The sequence below is a fragment of the Canis lupus genome, chromosome 30 (genome assembly GCF_011100685.1).
Source record: "Canis lupus familiaris isolate Mischka breed German Shepherd chromosome 30, alternate assembly UU_Cfam_GSD_1.0, whole genome shotgun sequence".
In the NCBI taxonomy this organism is placed as follows: Eukaryota; Metazoa; Chordata; class Mammalia; order Carnivora; family Canidae; genus Canis; species Canis lupus.
The window spans coordinates 12,803,681-12,819,374 of record NC_049251.1 but is presented as its reverse complement, the minus strand read 5'-3'; the positions used below and the strand labels follow the sequence as shown (position 1 = coordinate 12,819,374).

The 15,694-nt window shown below is 39.4% G+C and overlaps 1 long non-coding RNA gene across 1 annotated transcript in view; it reads right to left on the bottom strand.

The window, feature by feature from the left end:
- The window catches only part of LOC119866828, a 41,909-nt gene that overhangs the window by 3,812 nt on the left and 22,403 nt on the right, over window positions 1-15,694 (bottom strand). The window contains exons 4-5 of the long non-coding RNA XR_005381343.1: window positions 14,097-14,164; window positions 13,330-13,534 (exon numbers count right to left, since the gene is read on the bottom strand). This is a non-coding gene — a long non-coding RNA (uncharacterized LOC119866828). The remainder of the gene's footprint in view (window positions 1-13,329; window positions 13,535-14,096; window positions 14,165-15,694) is intronic.

Below are 15,694 nucleotides of genomic sequence, written 5' to 3'. Positions count from 1 at the left end.
ACCATGAGCATGGAATATTTTTCCATCTCTTTGTGTCTTCCTCAATTTCTTTCAGAAGTGTTCTGTAGTTTTTAGGGTATAGATCCTTTACCTCTTTGGTTAGGTTTATTCCTAGGTACCTTAGGTTTTTGGGTGCAATTGTAAATGAGATTGACTCCTTGATTTCTCTTTCTTCAGTCTCATTGTTAGTGTATAGAAATGCCACTGATTTTTGCATTGATTTTGTATCCTGCCACATTGCTGAATTGCTGTATGAATTCTAGCAATCTTGGGGTGGAGTCTTTTGGGTTTTCTATGTACAGTATCATGTCATCTGTGAAGAGGGAGAGTTTGACTTCTTTGCCAATTTGAATGCCTTTTATTTCTTTTTGTTGTCTGATTGCTGAGGCTAGGACTTCTAGTACTATGCTTAATAACAGCGGTGAGAGTGGACATCCCTGTGGTGTTCCTGATCTGAGGGGAAAAGCTCTCAGTGTTTCCCCATTGAGAATGGTATTCACTGTGGGCTTTTCATATATGGCTTTTAAGATGCTGAGAAATGTTCCTTCTATCCATACACTCTGAAGAGCTTTGATCAGGAATGGATGTCAAATGCTTTCTCTGCATCTGTTGAGAGGATATTATGGTTCTTGGGGTTTTTTTGTTTGTTTTTGATGTGACCTATTATGTTGATTGTTTTACAAGTTTGAACCACCTTTGCATCCCAGGAATAAATCCCACTTGGTCACAGTGAATAATCTGCTTAATGTACTGTTCGATCCTGTTGGCTAGTATCTTGGTGAGAATTTTTGCATCCGTGTTCATCAGGGATATTGGTCTATAATTCTCCTTTTTGGTGGGGTCTTTGTCTGATTTTGGAATCAAAGTAATGTCTCATGAAATGAGTTTGGAAGTATTCCGTTATTTGTATCCTTCAGAACAACTTTGGTAAAATAGATATTATTTCTTCTTTAAACATTTGATAGAATTCCCCTGGGAAGCCACCTAGCCCTAGGCTTTTGTGTCTTTGGAGATTTTTGATGACTGCTTCAATTTCCTCACTGGTTATTGGCCTGTTCAGGTTTTTTATTTCTTCCTGTTCCAGTTTTGGTAATTTGTGGTTCTCCAGAAATGCATCCATTTCTTCTAGATTGCCTAGTTTATTGCCGTATAGCTGCTCATAATACATTTTAAAAATCATTTGTATTTCCTTGGTGTTGGTTGTAATCTCTCCTTTTTCATTTGTGATTTTATTAATTTGAGTCTTTTTTCTTTTTAATTAGGATGACTAGGGGTTTATCTTATTCATTCTTTCAAAGAACCAACTCCTGGTTCTGTTGATATGTTCTACAGTTCTTCTGGTCTTTCATTGAGTTCTGCTCGAATTTTTATTAATTTCTGCTTGGTGTAGGTTTTACTTGCTGTTCTTTGTCCAATTCCTTTAGGTGTGAGGTTAGCTGTGTATTTGAGGGTTGTTTTTTTTTTTTTTTTTTTTCAATTTTTTGAGGAGGCTTGTATTGTGATGTATTTCCCTCTTAGGACTGCTTTTGCTGTATCCCAAAGATTTTGAATGGTTATATCTTCATTTTCATTAGTTTCCATGAATCTTTTTAAGTCTTTTCTAATTACCTGGTTGGCCCTTTCATCTTTTAGCAGGATGCTCTTTAACCTCCACGTGTTTGAGTTTCTTCCAAATTTCTTTTTGTGATTGAATTCTAGTTTCAAAGCTTTGTGGTCTGAAAATAAGCAGGGGACGATCCCAATCTTTTGGTATTGGTTGAGACCTGATTTGTGGCCCAGTATGTGGTCTATTCTGGAGAAAGTTCCATGTGCACTTGAGAAGAAAGTGTATTCAGTTGCATTCAGATGGAAAGTTCTGTATATATCTCTGAAATCCATCTGGTCCAGGGTATCATTTAAGGCCCTTGTTTCTTTGGTGATATTCTGATTAGAATATCTGTCATTTGCAGAAAGTGTCATGTTGAAATCTCCTATTATTACTGTATTTTATCTAAGTATCTCTTTACTTCAGTTATTAAATGATTGATATACTTGGCAGCTCCCATATTAGGGGCATAAATATTCATGATTGTTAGGTCTTCTTGTTGGATACACCCTTTAAGTATGATATAGTGTCCCTCTTCATCTCTTACTACAGTCTTTGAGATAACTTTAATTTATCTGATATGAGGATTGCTACCCCAACTTTCTTTTGAGGACCATTTTTTTAAATTTATTTTTCATTGGTGTTCAATTTACTAACATACAGAATAACCCCCAGTGCCCATCACCCATTCACTCCCACCCCCTGCCCTCCTCCCCTTCTACCACCCCTAGTTCGTTTCCCAGAGTTAGCAGTCTTCACGTTCTGTCTTCCTTTCTGATATTTCCCACACATTTCTTCCCCCTTCCCTTATATTCCCTTTCACTATTATTTATATTCCCCAAATGAATGAGACCATATAATGTTTGTCCTTCTCCGATTGACTTATTTCACTCAGCATAATACTCTCCAGTTCCATCCACGTTGAAGCAAATGGTGGGTATTTGTCATTTCTAATGGCTGAGTAATATTCCATTGTGTACATAAACCACATCTTCTTTATCCATTCATCTTTCGATGGACACTGAGGCTCCTTCTACAGTTTGGCTATCGTGGCCATTGCTGCTCTAAACATCGGGGTGCAGGTGTCCCGGCATTTCATTGCATATGTATCTTTGGGGTAAATCCCCAACAGTGCAATTGCTGGGTCGTAGGGCAGGTCTATTTTTAACTGTTTGAGGAACCTCCACACAGTTTTCCAGAGTGGCTGCACCAGGTCACATTCCCACCAACAGTGTAAGAGGGTTCCCTTTTCTCCACATCCTCTCCAACATTTGTGGTTTCCTGCCTTGTTAATTTTCCCCATTCTCACTGGTGTGAGGTGGTATCTCATTGTGGTTTGGATTTGTATTTCCCTGATGGCAAGTGATGCAGAGCATTTTCTCATGTGCATGTTGGCCATGTCTATGTCTTCCTCTGTGAGATTTCTGTCATGTCTTTTGCCCATTTCATGATTGGATTGTTTGTTTCTTTGGTGTTGAGTTTAATAAGTTCTTTATAGATCTTGGAAACTAGCCCTTTATCTGATACGTCATTTGCAAATATCTTCTCCCATTCTGTAGGTTGTCTTTGAGTTTTGTTGACTGTATCCTTTGCTGTGCAAAAGCTTCTTATCTTGATGAAGTCCCAATAGTTCATTTTTGCTTTTGTTTCTTTTGCCTTCGTGGATGTATCTTGCAAGAAGTTACTGTGGCCGAGTTCAAAAAGGGTGTTGCCTGTGTTCTTCTCTAGGATTTTGATGGAATCTTGTCTCACATTTAGATCTTTCATCCATTTTGAGTTTATCTTTGTGTATGGTGCAAGAGAGTGGTCTAGTTTCATTCTTCTGCATGTGGATGTCCAATTTTCCCAGCACCATTTATTGAAGAGACTGTCTTTCTTCCAATGGATAGTCTTTCCTCCTTTATTGAATATTAGTTGCCCATAAAGTTCAGGGTCCACTTCTGGGTTCTCTATTCTGTTCCATTGATCTATGTGTCTGTTTTTGTGCCAGTACCACACTGTCTTGATGACCACAGCTTTGTAGTACAACCTGAAATCTGGCATTGTGATGCCCCCAGATATGGTTTTCTTTTTTAAATTCCCCTGGCTATTCAGGGTCTTTTCTGGTTCCACACAAATCTTAAAACAATTTGTTCTAAGTCTCTGAAGAAAGTCCATGGTATTTTGATAGGGACTGCATTAAGCGTGTAAATTGCCCTGGGTAACATTGACATTTTCACAATATTAATTCTGCCAATCCATGAGCATGGAATATTTTTCCATCTCTTTGTGTCTTCCTCAATTTCTTTCAGAAGTGTTCTATAGTTTTGAGGGTATAGATCCTTTACCTCTTTGGTTAGGTTTATTCCTAGGTATCTTATTCTTTTGGGTGCAATTGTAAATGGGATTGACTCCTTAATTTCTCTTTCTTCAGTCTCATTGTTAGTGTATAGAAATGCCACTGACTTCTGGGCATTGATTTTGTATCCTGCCACGCTACCGAATTGCTGTATGAGTTCTAGCAATCTTGGGGTGGAGACTTTTGGGTTTTCTATGTAGAGTATCATGTCATCGGCGAAGCGGGAGAGTTTGACTTCTTCTTTGCCAATTTGAATGCCTTTAATGTCTTTTTGTTGTCTGATTGCTGAGGCTAGGACTTCCAGTACTATGTTGAACAGCAGTGGTGAGAGTGGACATCCCTGTCTTGTTCCTGATCTTAGGGGAAAGGCTCCCAGTGCTTCCCCATTGAGAATGATATTTGCTGTGGGCTTTTCATAGATGGCTTTTAAGATGTCGAGGAATGTTCCCTCTATCCCTACACTCTGAAGAGTTTTGATCAGGAATGGATGCTGTATTTTGTCAAATGCTTTCTCTGCATCCAATGAGAGGATCATATGGTTCTTGGTTTTTCTCTTGCTGATATGATGAATCACATTGATTGTTTTACGGGTGTTGAACCAGCCTTGTGTTCCAGGGATAAATCCTACTTGGTCATGGTGAATAATTTTCTTAATGTACTGTTGGATCCTATTGGCCAGTATCTTGTTGAGAATTTTTGCATCCATGTTCATCAGGGATATTGGTCTGTAATTCTCCTTTTTGGTGGGGTCTTTGTCTGGTTTTGGAATTAAGGTGATGCTGGCCTCATAGAACGAATTTGGAAGTACTCCATGTCTTTCTATCTTTCCAAACAGCTTTAGGAGAATAGGTATGGTTTCTTCTTTAAACGTTTGATAAAATTCCCCTGGGAAGCCATCTGGCCCTGGACTCTTGTGTCTTGGGAGGTTTTTGATGACTGCTTCAATTTCCTCCCTGGTTATTGGCCTGTTCAGTTTTTCTATTTCTTCCTGTTCCAGTTTTGGTAGTTTGTGGCTTTCCAGGAATGCGTCCATTTCTTCTAGATTGCCTAATTTATTGCGTATAGCTGTTCACAATATGTTTTTAAAATCGTTTGTATTTCCTTGGTGTTGGTCGTGATCTCTCCTTTCTCATTCATGATTTTATTAATTTGAGTCTTCTCTCTCTTCTTTTTAATAAGGCTGGCTAATGGTTTATCTATCTTGTTAATTCTTTCAAAGAACCAACTCCTGGTTTTGTTGATCTGTTCCACAGTTCTTCTGGTCTCGATTTTGTTGAGTTCTGCTCAAATCTTTATTTACTCCCTTCTTCTCTTGGGTGTAGGATCTATTTGCTGTTTTTTCTCTAGCTCCTTTATGTGTAAGGTTAGCTTTTGTATTTGAGTTCTTTCCAGTTTTTGAATGGATGCTTGTATTGCGATGTATTTCCCCCTTAGGACTGCTTTTGCTGCATCCCAAAGATTTTGAACGGTTGTATCTTCATTCTCATTAGTTTCCATGAATCTTTTTAATTCTTCCTTAATTTCCTGGTTGACCCTTTTATCTTTTAGCAGGATGGTCCTTAACCTCCACATGTTTGAGGTCCTTCCAAACTTCTTGTTGTGATTTAGTTCTAATTTCAAGGCATTATGGTCTGAGAATATGCAGGGGACAATCCCAATCTTTTGGTATCGGTTCAGACCCGATTTGTGACCCAATATGTGGTCTATTCTGGAGAAAGTTCCATGTGCGCTTGAGAAGAATGTGTATTCAGTTGAGTTTGGATGTAAAGTTCTGTAGATATCTGTGAAATCCATCTGGTGCAGTGTATCATTTAAAGCTCTCGTTTCTTTGGAGATGTTGTGCTTAGAAGACCTATCGAGTATAGAAAGAGCTAGATTGAAGTCACCAAGTATAAGTGTATTATTATCTAAGTATTTCTTCACTTTGGTTAATAATTGATATATTTGGCAGCTCCCACATTCGGGGCATATATATTGAGGATTGTTAAGTCCTCTTGTTGAATAGATCCTTTAATTATGATATAGTGTCCCTCTTCATCTCTCACTACAGTCTTTGGGGTAAATTTTAGTTTATCTGATATAAGGATGGCTACCCCTGCTTTCTTTTGAGGACCATTTGAATGGTAAATGGTTCTCCAACCTTTTATTTTCAGGCTGTAGGTGTCCTTCTGTCTAAAATGAGTCTCTTGTAGACAGCAAATAGATGGGTCCTGCTTTTTTATCCAGTCTGAAACCCTGCCCCTTTTGATGGGGTCATTAAGCCCGTTCACATTCAGAGTTACTATTGAGAGATATGAGTTTAGTGTCATCATGATATCTATTCAGTCCTTGTTTTTGTGGACTGTTCCACTGAACTTCTTCTTAAAGGGGAATTTTAAGAGTCCCCCTTAAAATTTCTTGCAGAGCTGGTTTGGAGGTCACATATTCTTTTAGTTGCTGCCTGTCTTGGAAACTCTTTATCTCTCCTTCCATTTTGAATGAGAGCCTTGCTGGATAAAGTATTCTTGGTTGCATGTTCTTCTCCTTTAGGACCCTGAATATATCCTGCCAGCCCTTTCTGGCCTGCCAGGTCTCTGTGGAGAGGTGTGCTGTTACCCTAATACTCCTCCCCATAAAAGTCAGGGATTTCTTGTCTCTTGCTGCTTTAAGGATCTTCTCTTTATCTTTGGAATTTGCAAGCTTCACTATTAAATGTCGAGGTGTTGAACGGTTTTTATTGATTTTAGGGGGGGGATCTATTTCCTGGATCTGAATGCCTGTTTTCCTTCCCAGATTCGGAAAGTTTTCAGCTAGAATTTGTTCAAATACATATTCTGGCCCTCTGTCCCTTTCGGCGCCCTCGGGAACCCCAATTAAACGTAGGTTTTTCTTTCTCAGGCTGTCGTTTATTTCCCTTAATCTATCTTCATGGTCTTTTAATTGTTTGTCTCTTTTTTCCTCAGTTTCCCTCTTTGCTATCAACTTGTCTTCTCTGTCACTCACTCGTTCTTCCACCTCGTTAACCCTCGTCATTAGGACTTCTAGTTTGGATTGCATCTCATTCAATTGATTTTTAATTTCTGCCTGATTAGCTCTAAATTCTGCAGTCATGAAGTCTCTTGAGTCCTTTATACTTTTTCTAGAGCCACCAGTAGCTGTATAATAGTGCTTCTGAATTGGCTTTCTGACATTGAATTGTAATCCAGATTTTGTAACTCTGTGGGAGAGAGGACTGTTTCTGATTCTTTCTTTTGAGGTGAGGTTTTCCTTCTAGTCATTTTGCTCAGTGCAGAGTGGCCAAAAGCAAGTTGTATTGGGAAAAAGAGAAAAAGAGAGGAGAGAAAGAAGGAAAGAAAAGAGAAAGAGAAAAAAAAGGGAAGAAAAAAAAACGGAAAAAAAAAAGAAAAAGAAAGAAAAAAAGGGGGTGGGGGAAGGAAACAAATCAAAAAGCAAAACAAAACAAAAAAACAAAAAAACAAAACAAAAAAAAAAAGAACCACCGGGGAGTATCTTCTGATTCTGTGTACTTTAAGTCCCTTGGCTTCTGGAAGTTGTCCGTCTAGCTGGTGTTCTGGGGGAGGGGTCTGTTGTGCTGATTTTCAGGTGTTAGCAGTTGGGGGAGCTGCTGTGCCCCCTCCTGGTGCAGGGCTCAGAGGGGGTTGTTTACCCCGTGAGGCCGCAGGAGGAACAGCCCCAGTGGCGGGGCCAGGTCTGGAAACCTGGATTCAGCCCCCGCAGGAACTCTTGAGCTCTGGGTCTGCAGGGCCTGGAGGCTCCGGGGCGGGGCCACTGATCTGCTCAGCTGGGGCAGGAGCGTCCTCGCTGTCCTGGGCCCTCCCGGCCTCTGCCTGTCCCGGGGGAGGCGGGATCCTGGGCTGTGTCCTGGCGCCCTGTGCTCCGGGGCCTGCGCTGTTGGATTCGCGCTCCCGGGCCACGCAGCCCCCTCCGCGGAGCCGCCGCCCGAGCCCCTCCGAGTTGCTCCGGGTCCCGCCGTGCGCGCTGCAGCCCTTAGGGAGCTCGGCGCAGTTGCTCTGTTACTGTCTCAGGGAACCCGAGGGCATCCCCGCCCTCCTGGGTCCTGCTCCACCTCCCTGCGAGCCCCTTTCCGCCCGGGAAGGTCGGTGCAGCTCCTGCTCCTCCGGGACGGGGCTCTCCTGCCCTGGGGACACTCGCCCCGGCCTCAGCCCGGCTCCTCGCGGGGCCCCTCCCCCTTGGTGGCCTTTGTTTCTTTACTTCTTTTTCCCCGTCTTCCTACCTTGATAGAAGCGTGAACTCTTCTCACTGTTGCATACCAGGTGTTCTCTCTTTAATTCTCAGGCCGAATTCATAGATTTTCAGAATGATTGGAAGGTTTTCTAGGTAATTTGGTGGAGACAGGTGATTTGGAGACCCTACTCTTCCGCCGTCTTGCCTAAGGACCATTTGAATGGTAAATTGTTCTCCACCCTTTCATTTTCAGGCTGTAGGTGGCTTTAGGTCTAAAATGAGTCTCCTAGACAGAAAATAGATGGATTTTGCTTTTTTTAACCAGTCCAACGCTCTCTTTTGATGGATCATTTAGCCCATTCCTGTTCAGAATGACTATTGAAAGATATGAATTTAGTGTCATCGTAATACCTATTCAGTCCCTGTTTTTGTGGATTGTTTCTTGGGCTTCCTCTTTCTTTTACAGGGTCCCCCTTAATATTTTTTGTACAGCTGGTTCAATGGTCACATATTCTTTCAGTTTCTGCCTATGCTGGAAGCTCTTTATCTCTCCTTCTATTCTGAATGAAATCCTTGCTGGATAGAGTATTCTTGGCTGAATGTTCTAGAAGACCTGGCCAGAGAACCCAAACAATCAAGTAACCTGACTTAGAGCCTCGCTTGGACAGAAAACAAAGCCAGCAGTCCAACCCAAGTGTTTGCAGACTTTGATAGCAAGCCTCACCTGCCCAAGGATGTTACCAACTGACACATTTAGAACTCCAAACTAGGAGGATGGGTAAAGGACTGTCTCTGCCAAACTGAGTGTGTAAATTGTGGAAAAGGAGACTGCTTATTCGAATGTGCAGATTCCTATGTTGGGAATAAAGGATCACAAAGGAATCAGGTAAACATGACACCACCAAAGAAAACATAATAAAGCTCCAAAAACTGGTCCTGAATAAATAGAGAACTATAAACTGTCAAAATATTCAGCATAAACCTCTTAGGTTTAGTGAGCTACAAAAACACAGCTAACTGAAGGAAATTGGGAAAACAATACATGAGCACAATAAGAGCAATAAATAAATAAACAAATAAAATAAAACCCAGAAATCTTAGAGCTGAAAAATACAATTACTAAGCTGAAGAATTAGAGTTTCAACAACAGACTTAAGTATGCAGAAGAAAGAATCTGTGAACTAGAATATAGGTTGTTTGAAATGAGCTAGTCAGAACAAGAAAAAAAAAGAGTGATGAAAGCTGACAAGACTATGGGACACAATAAAAACAAAACAAAAATCCACCTCATGAGAATTCCAGAAATAGAAAAGACAAAAGGTAGAAAGTAAATTTAAAACAATAATGGCTGAATTCTTGCCAAAACCAGAGAGAGAAATTAATATCCACATCTACAAGCCTTCAAAGACTCCAAACTTTCCAGACCAGAAGAGAAATTAGACTGACCTATTCAAAATACTGAGAGGAAAAAACTGTCAACCAAGAATTCTATGACTGAAAAAACTTTTCTTTCAGAAATAAAGAAGCAATAATGAGTTTCCTGAAAAAACTCAGGAACAAGTTTTTGCCTTTGGCCCAGGGCGCAATCCTGAAGTCCCGGGATCGAGTCCCACATCAGACTCCGGCATGGAGCCTGCTTCTCCCTCCTCCTGTGTCTCTGCCTCTCTCTCTCTGTCTATCATTCATAAATAAATAAATAAATAAATAAATAAATAAATAAATAAATAAATAAATAAATAAAATCAGTACAGTAATAATTGGGGTTTTTAATACTCCACTTTCAAAAATGGATAGATCATCAGACACAGAATCAATATGGAAATAATGGCTTTGAACAGCCCTCTATGTCTAATGAATCTAATAGATGTATACAGAACATCCAGAACACAGGAGAATACACATTCTCTCAAGTACATATCAAAAATTTTTCTAGAATAGACAATATGTTAGATCACAAAACAAGTCTTAACAAACTCAAGAGATTGAAATCATATCAAGTATCTTTTCTGATCACAATGCTATGAAACAAGAAACAACTAGAGGAAAACTGGAAAATTCACAAATATATGGAACCCTTTCCTTAACAACCAATGAATCAAAGACGATGTTAAAAAATAGTTTGACACAAACCAAAATAGAAACAAAATATACTAAAACTTATGGAATGCAGTCAATTTAACATAAGGAACTAGGAAAAAAGATTAGAACAAAGTTAGCAAAATGGGAGAAATAAAGATTAAAGAAGAAATAAACTAAGAGTTCATTCTTTGGAAAAATAAAATTAAATCTTTAGTTAAATGAACCAAAGAAAAAGGACAGAGAACCCAAATCAACAAAACTATACGTGACATATGATGCATTACAACTGATAATACAGCTACAAACATCAAGGTGCATGTATCCCTTCGAATAAATATTTTTGTATTTGGGTAAATACCTACTAGTACAATTGTTGGTTCATAGGGTACTTCTATTTTTAACTTTTGGAGGAAACTCCATATTGTTCTTCAGAGTGGCTGCACCAGTTTGCATTCCCACCAACACTGTAGGAGGGTTCTCTTTTCCCCACATACTCACCAATACCTATGGTTTGTTTTGTTTTTTTATTTTAGCCATTCTGACAAATATGATATCTCATTGTGGTTTTGATTTGTATTTCACTGATGATGAGTGGATGTTGAGCATCTTTTCGCGTGTCTGTTGACCACGTGGATATCTGCTTTGGAAAAATGTCTATTCATGTCTTCTGCCCATTGTTAATTCATTTGGTTTTGGGGTGTTGTGTTTGGGTGATGAGTTCTTTATATATTTTGGATACTAACCCTTCATCAGTTATGTCATTTGCAAACATCTTCTCCCATTCTGTAGGTTGCCTTTTAGTTTGTTGATTCTTCCCTTTGCTGTGCAGAAGCTTTTTATTTGCTCAAGCCCCAAGTTTTATTTTTGCTTTTGTTTCCCTTGCTTCAGGAGACATTTCTAGTAAGAATCTGCAACAGCCAGCCAATATCACAAAGTTGCTGTCTATATTCTCTAGAATTTTGAGTTTCCTATCTCATCTTTAAGTCTTTAATCCATTCAGAACTTTTTTTGTGTATGATGTAGGAAAGTGGTTCAGGTTTATCTTTTTTCATGCTGCCATTCAGGTGTCCCAACACCATTTGTTAAAAAGACTGTCTTTTTCCCATTGGATATTCCTTCCTGCTTTGTCAAAAATTAATTGCCCATATAGTTGTAGGTACATTTCTGGGTTTCTTATTCTCTTCTAGTGACCTATATTTGTACTGGTACCATACTGTTTTGATCACTACAGCTTTGTAATATAACTTGAAGTCCAGAATTGTGATGCCTCCAGCTTTGCTTCCCTCCCACCCCCCACGTTGTTTTGGCTATTCAGGGTCTTTTTGTGGTTCCATACAAATTTTAGGATTGTTTGTTCTAGCTCTATGAAAAATGATGATGGTATTTTGATAGGTATGGCATTAAATGTGTAGATTGCTTTGATAGTATAGACATTTTAACAATATTTGTTCTTCCAATTCATGAGCATGGATGTCTTTCCATTTCTTTGTGTTGTCTTCAATTTCTTTCATCAGTGTTTTATAGTCTTCAGAGTAGAAGTTTTTTTACATCTCTGGTTAGGTTTATTCCTAGGTATTTCATGGTTTTTGGTGCAATTATAAATGGGATTGATTCCTTATTTTCCCTTTCCACTACTATATTATTGGTGTATAGAAACTGCAAAAGTTATTTTTTAAGGCAGTGTGGTCCATTTGACAAAAATGTTTAAAGTTACCTTAAAGAAGTTTTTCTTCTCACTACTGGTAAATGTATCATAATGATGTAAAACCATGTGGAAATATTGTCTAAATTTTGGAGGTTCATGTATGGTAAAGAAATGAAAACAATACCTGCTGTGCATGAAAGGACATAAATAAAGGGTGGTTATCTGGGCAACCAGAGCTCTCCCTCCCTGAGAAACTTCACTGTTAAGAGCAGTAGAGGACCACTGATCAATCTAGTTTTGAAGAAGAAAAAAATTTCAAGTGCCAGGAAAGCTTATTACAATCAACCATGGTATAATGAGTACCCTATTAGCCAGAAGTCAATTCACCATGGTTAAATGTTGCTCAGTGCCTCCTGCAATTGCCTTTTAAGTCAAAGTGCATCCTGTTTTGAGATTGAGTAGGTCTGAATTTACTTATCTGTTTCTATTTTCTAACTGCTACCTTAATGTTCATTTGCATACAGAAATAACAAGCTTCCTCTTGTGTGTAATATCATTGACTTAATCTCTACACACAAAATGAATGCAGTATTTTGCAAAATGGCAGATATGTAACCTATTTAGATCAGAAAGGTACAGTTTCAGTTGTGCTCAGCTATTTGCCACCCAAAACTCGTACTTTCAGGTGGTGACTTTAAGCAGCTGTTACTCAGAATCTAAAAGCATCTGAAAAATCTCCCTAAAATGAACATAATTCTACCAGTGAATTCTCACAATTTTTCCCCAGGTCTTACTATATTTTTTTTTTTGCCAAGTCCCATTATCTTTCTTTCCTTCAAAAGCTGAAATCTTTAATGTCTACCTATTAATGGGTAGAAACTTTTAGAGAGTGAAGTACTATGTAGAGTATGGACTACCACTAGACCATTGTTGCCCTACCCCTAATCCCTATATTATTATCTACCTGCCTCCTTGTCCAGCCATAATCATAGTTCTCACTGGCTATTCAGTCTATTATCCTCACATGGGGCAGTACCCAGGAGTTCATGGCCTCTCCTCAGTTACACATACTGTCAGATAAGGTTCTTTAAAGCTTTCACCTCCTAAAACAGGTTCACAGATGCCCCCTCTGAAGAAGAGGAGATGGGCATTTATGTACTCACTCCTATCCTTCATTGGTATAAGTTATCCTTTGTGGATTTAACACTCACTTTTCATTTAGGCTGCTACTGTCTATGAGCTGAGTGATATTTCAAAGCTCCAAGGAAAGAAAAGCTGAGAAATGAGATAGTCACTTGAGTCAGAAGCCATAGTCACAGTTACAATTGCTATCGTTGATAGAAAAAGGGGATATTTCTCAGAGTTCCAATAGAATCAGCTGTTGATGTGCCCTCTTTTACTACTCAAACTAAACTAATACTGCTAAACTGTTGAAATCTCTACTGTGTCCAGGGTTTTGAGATTTACCTGAGGAACAAAGGATAAAGTCTCAGCTACCTGGATTGGCTTCTCCTTGCTACACTCCTGGTGGACACATGGGCCTTTCTTCAGCTCATCCAATCCAGTTGCCTCAGATTATCTATGCTAGTGAGTCTGTTGTCTCCACAAGCTGTACTGAAACACAAAGGGCTGCGTGAAGATTGACTTCCAGGATGGTAGAATGAGAACTTTGGTGAATTCTTCCACAAAAACCATGAAAAAACTGGCAAAGCAAGGAAAAACAGTCATTTCAGAACTCTAGTAATTAATTGAAATAAGCGGTTGAATTGAAAATCCTATCCCAGAGGAAATAGTGAACCTCACTAAAATGGTGAGTTTCTTCTTTAATTTTATCTTTTTAAATTTTTAACTTGGGGTTATTCTCATTCCCCTCTCTAACCATCTTGGTTGTGCAGTAGCTATAAAATCCAATAGCCTCAAAGTTAATGATCTCTTTTGCAGCTGCTTTAAATGTACCATCCCCAGAGCACAGCCAATAATTTGTCCCAACTTTAAGCATTCTGGATAATCTCTATTTCAAGTGTATTTTGTCGGTTTGATTTCATCTCAGGGGGGAATATCTCTAACCCTAGAACATTACCCAAACAATATAATCTGCTGGCAATATCACACCTGCCTAAGATTGTGATTTTAGTTGCAGAAAACAAGAGCTTAGTCAGGAATTTAAGAGGGAATTCTGGAAAATTAGAAAGCCACAGGAAGCCTATAAAAGCCTGATCTTATTCCTTAGGATCTGTATGGTTCATGGTAAAGAAGTTTCTCACCTTTCATCTTGAGATTGTGTTCAAGGAAGAAATAAAAGGTTGAAGACTGGCCTTATCACATAGATCCCCTGTAAAATGTTGGAAGACATACAGGTAAGGAACTTAAGATAATAATTTGACCAGTTATTAGCAGATGACTAAATTATACTGACTCAGGGGTGACTACTCAGAAGCCATATTTTAAAAAAATAGATTTTATTTATTTATTTGACAGAGAAAGGCAGAGAGCACAAACAGGGGGAGCAGCAGGCAGAGGAAGAGGGAGAAGCAGGCTCCTTGCTGAGCAGGGAGCCTGATGTGGGGCTCAATCCCAGGACCCTGGGATCATGACCTAAGCTGAAGGCAGACACTTAGCTGACTGGCCAACCCAGGTGCTCCTAGAAGCTAAATTTAAAAGTAGGAACTAAGTTCTGTTCAAGATAGCAATATACAAGGATCTTGAACTCACCTCCACCCATGGACACACTAAATCTATAGCTACATTCAGAATAATTCTTTCCAAAAACTGGGTGAGTGACTTACATGTCAGGTGAACAAGAAAAACCCACATCAATACAGGTAGGAAAGGCTGAGACACAGTCTCACCATAAACCTTACTCCATGTGTGGCAACCTACAATTTGAAGGAAACTTTCAACTCCCAAATCCTTCCAGAGGAGTTAAGCATTTGAACTCCATATCTGGCATCCTAAAATTTAATATCTACAACTGAAATATGGGTTCCCAAAATATCTAGCTTTGAAAGCCTTTGAGGTTTGCCATGAGAAGGAGCCAATAGTAAACTGAGAAGCAGTTCTTAAAGAGCTCTCATAGATTCATCATGGCTAACCCACTATGGTACAGCACATAGGCAGCAGACTGAAATGCACCCAGTCTTTCCATGAAATAGGCCTATTTGCTTATCTTAAAATCTTCAGTCTGACAGGCAAGCTTCTAATTAAATGTACATATGAGGACAACTGCAATACTCTGCAGTGGAGGCTAGCAGGCACAGTCTTCATGCTCTCTGCCTTCAGTTTAGTGGCATTTTTCAGAAAGGAGCTATGCACAAATCTTGTGCTGCCATTTTTGTGGCTGCCAACCAATGGATGCCCTTTGATTGCCTGGCTCAGATGGCCAGTGGAGTTTATGTTCAAGAGTTCCCGGGAACTGTAACAAACAGGTAAATAGTTAACTGGCTACACACCCAGGCACAGTACAGAGGCCGCAGACAGAAATATCATCTTTCTATGAAAGAGGTTTATTACCTTATTTTTTATACCTATAACCTAAGAATCAGGGTTCTAATTAAACACACATCTCAGGACTGACTGCAGTCCTCTAAGAGAATAGGGAGGCTAACAGGTGTCATCTTTGTGCTTATACTCTGTTCATCCCAGGTCATCAGTGTCTCCAAAAAGGAGCTTTTGCACACACTGGGCATACTGACTTTTGTGGTTATAAACCAGAGGACATATTCATTGATAGCTTGGTTCTGGTGGCCAGTAGGGCTTATATTCATGGGTTAAACAAGATGTCAGCAAATAAACATTTCTTAACTGGCTATCTACCCCAAGCAAAATGTAGAAGGAGCAGAAAAAAATACCCATCTTCCACTCA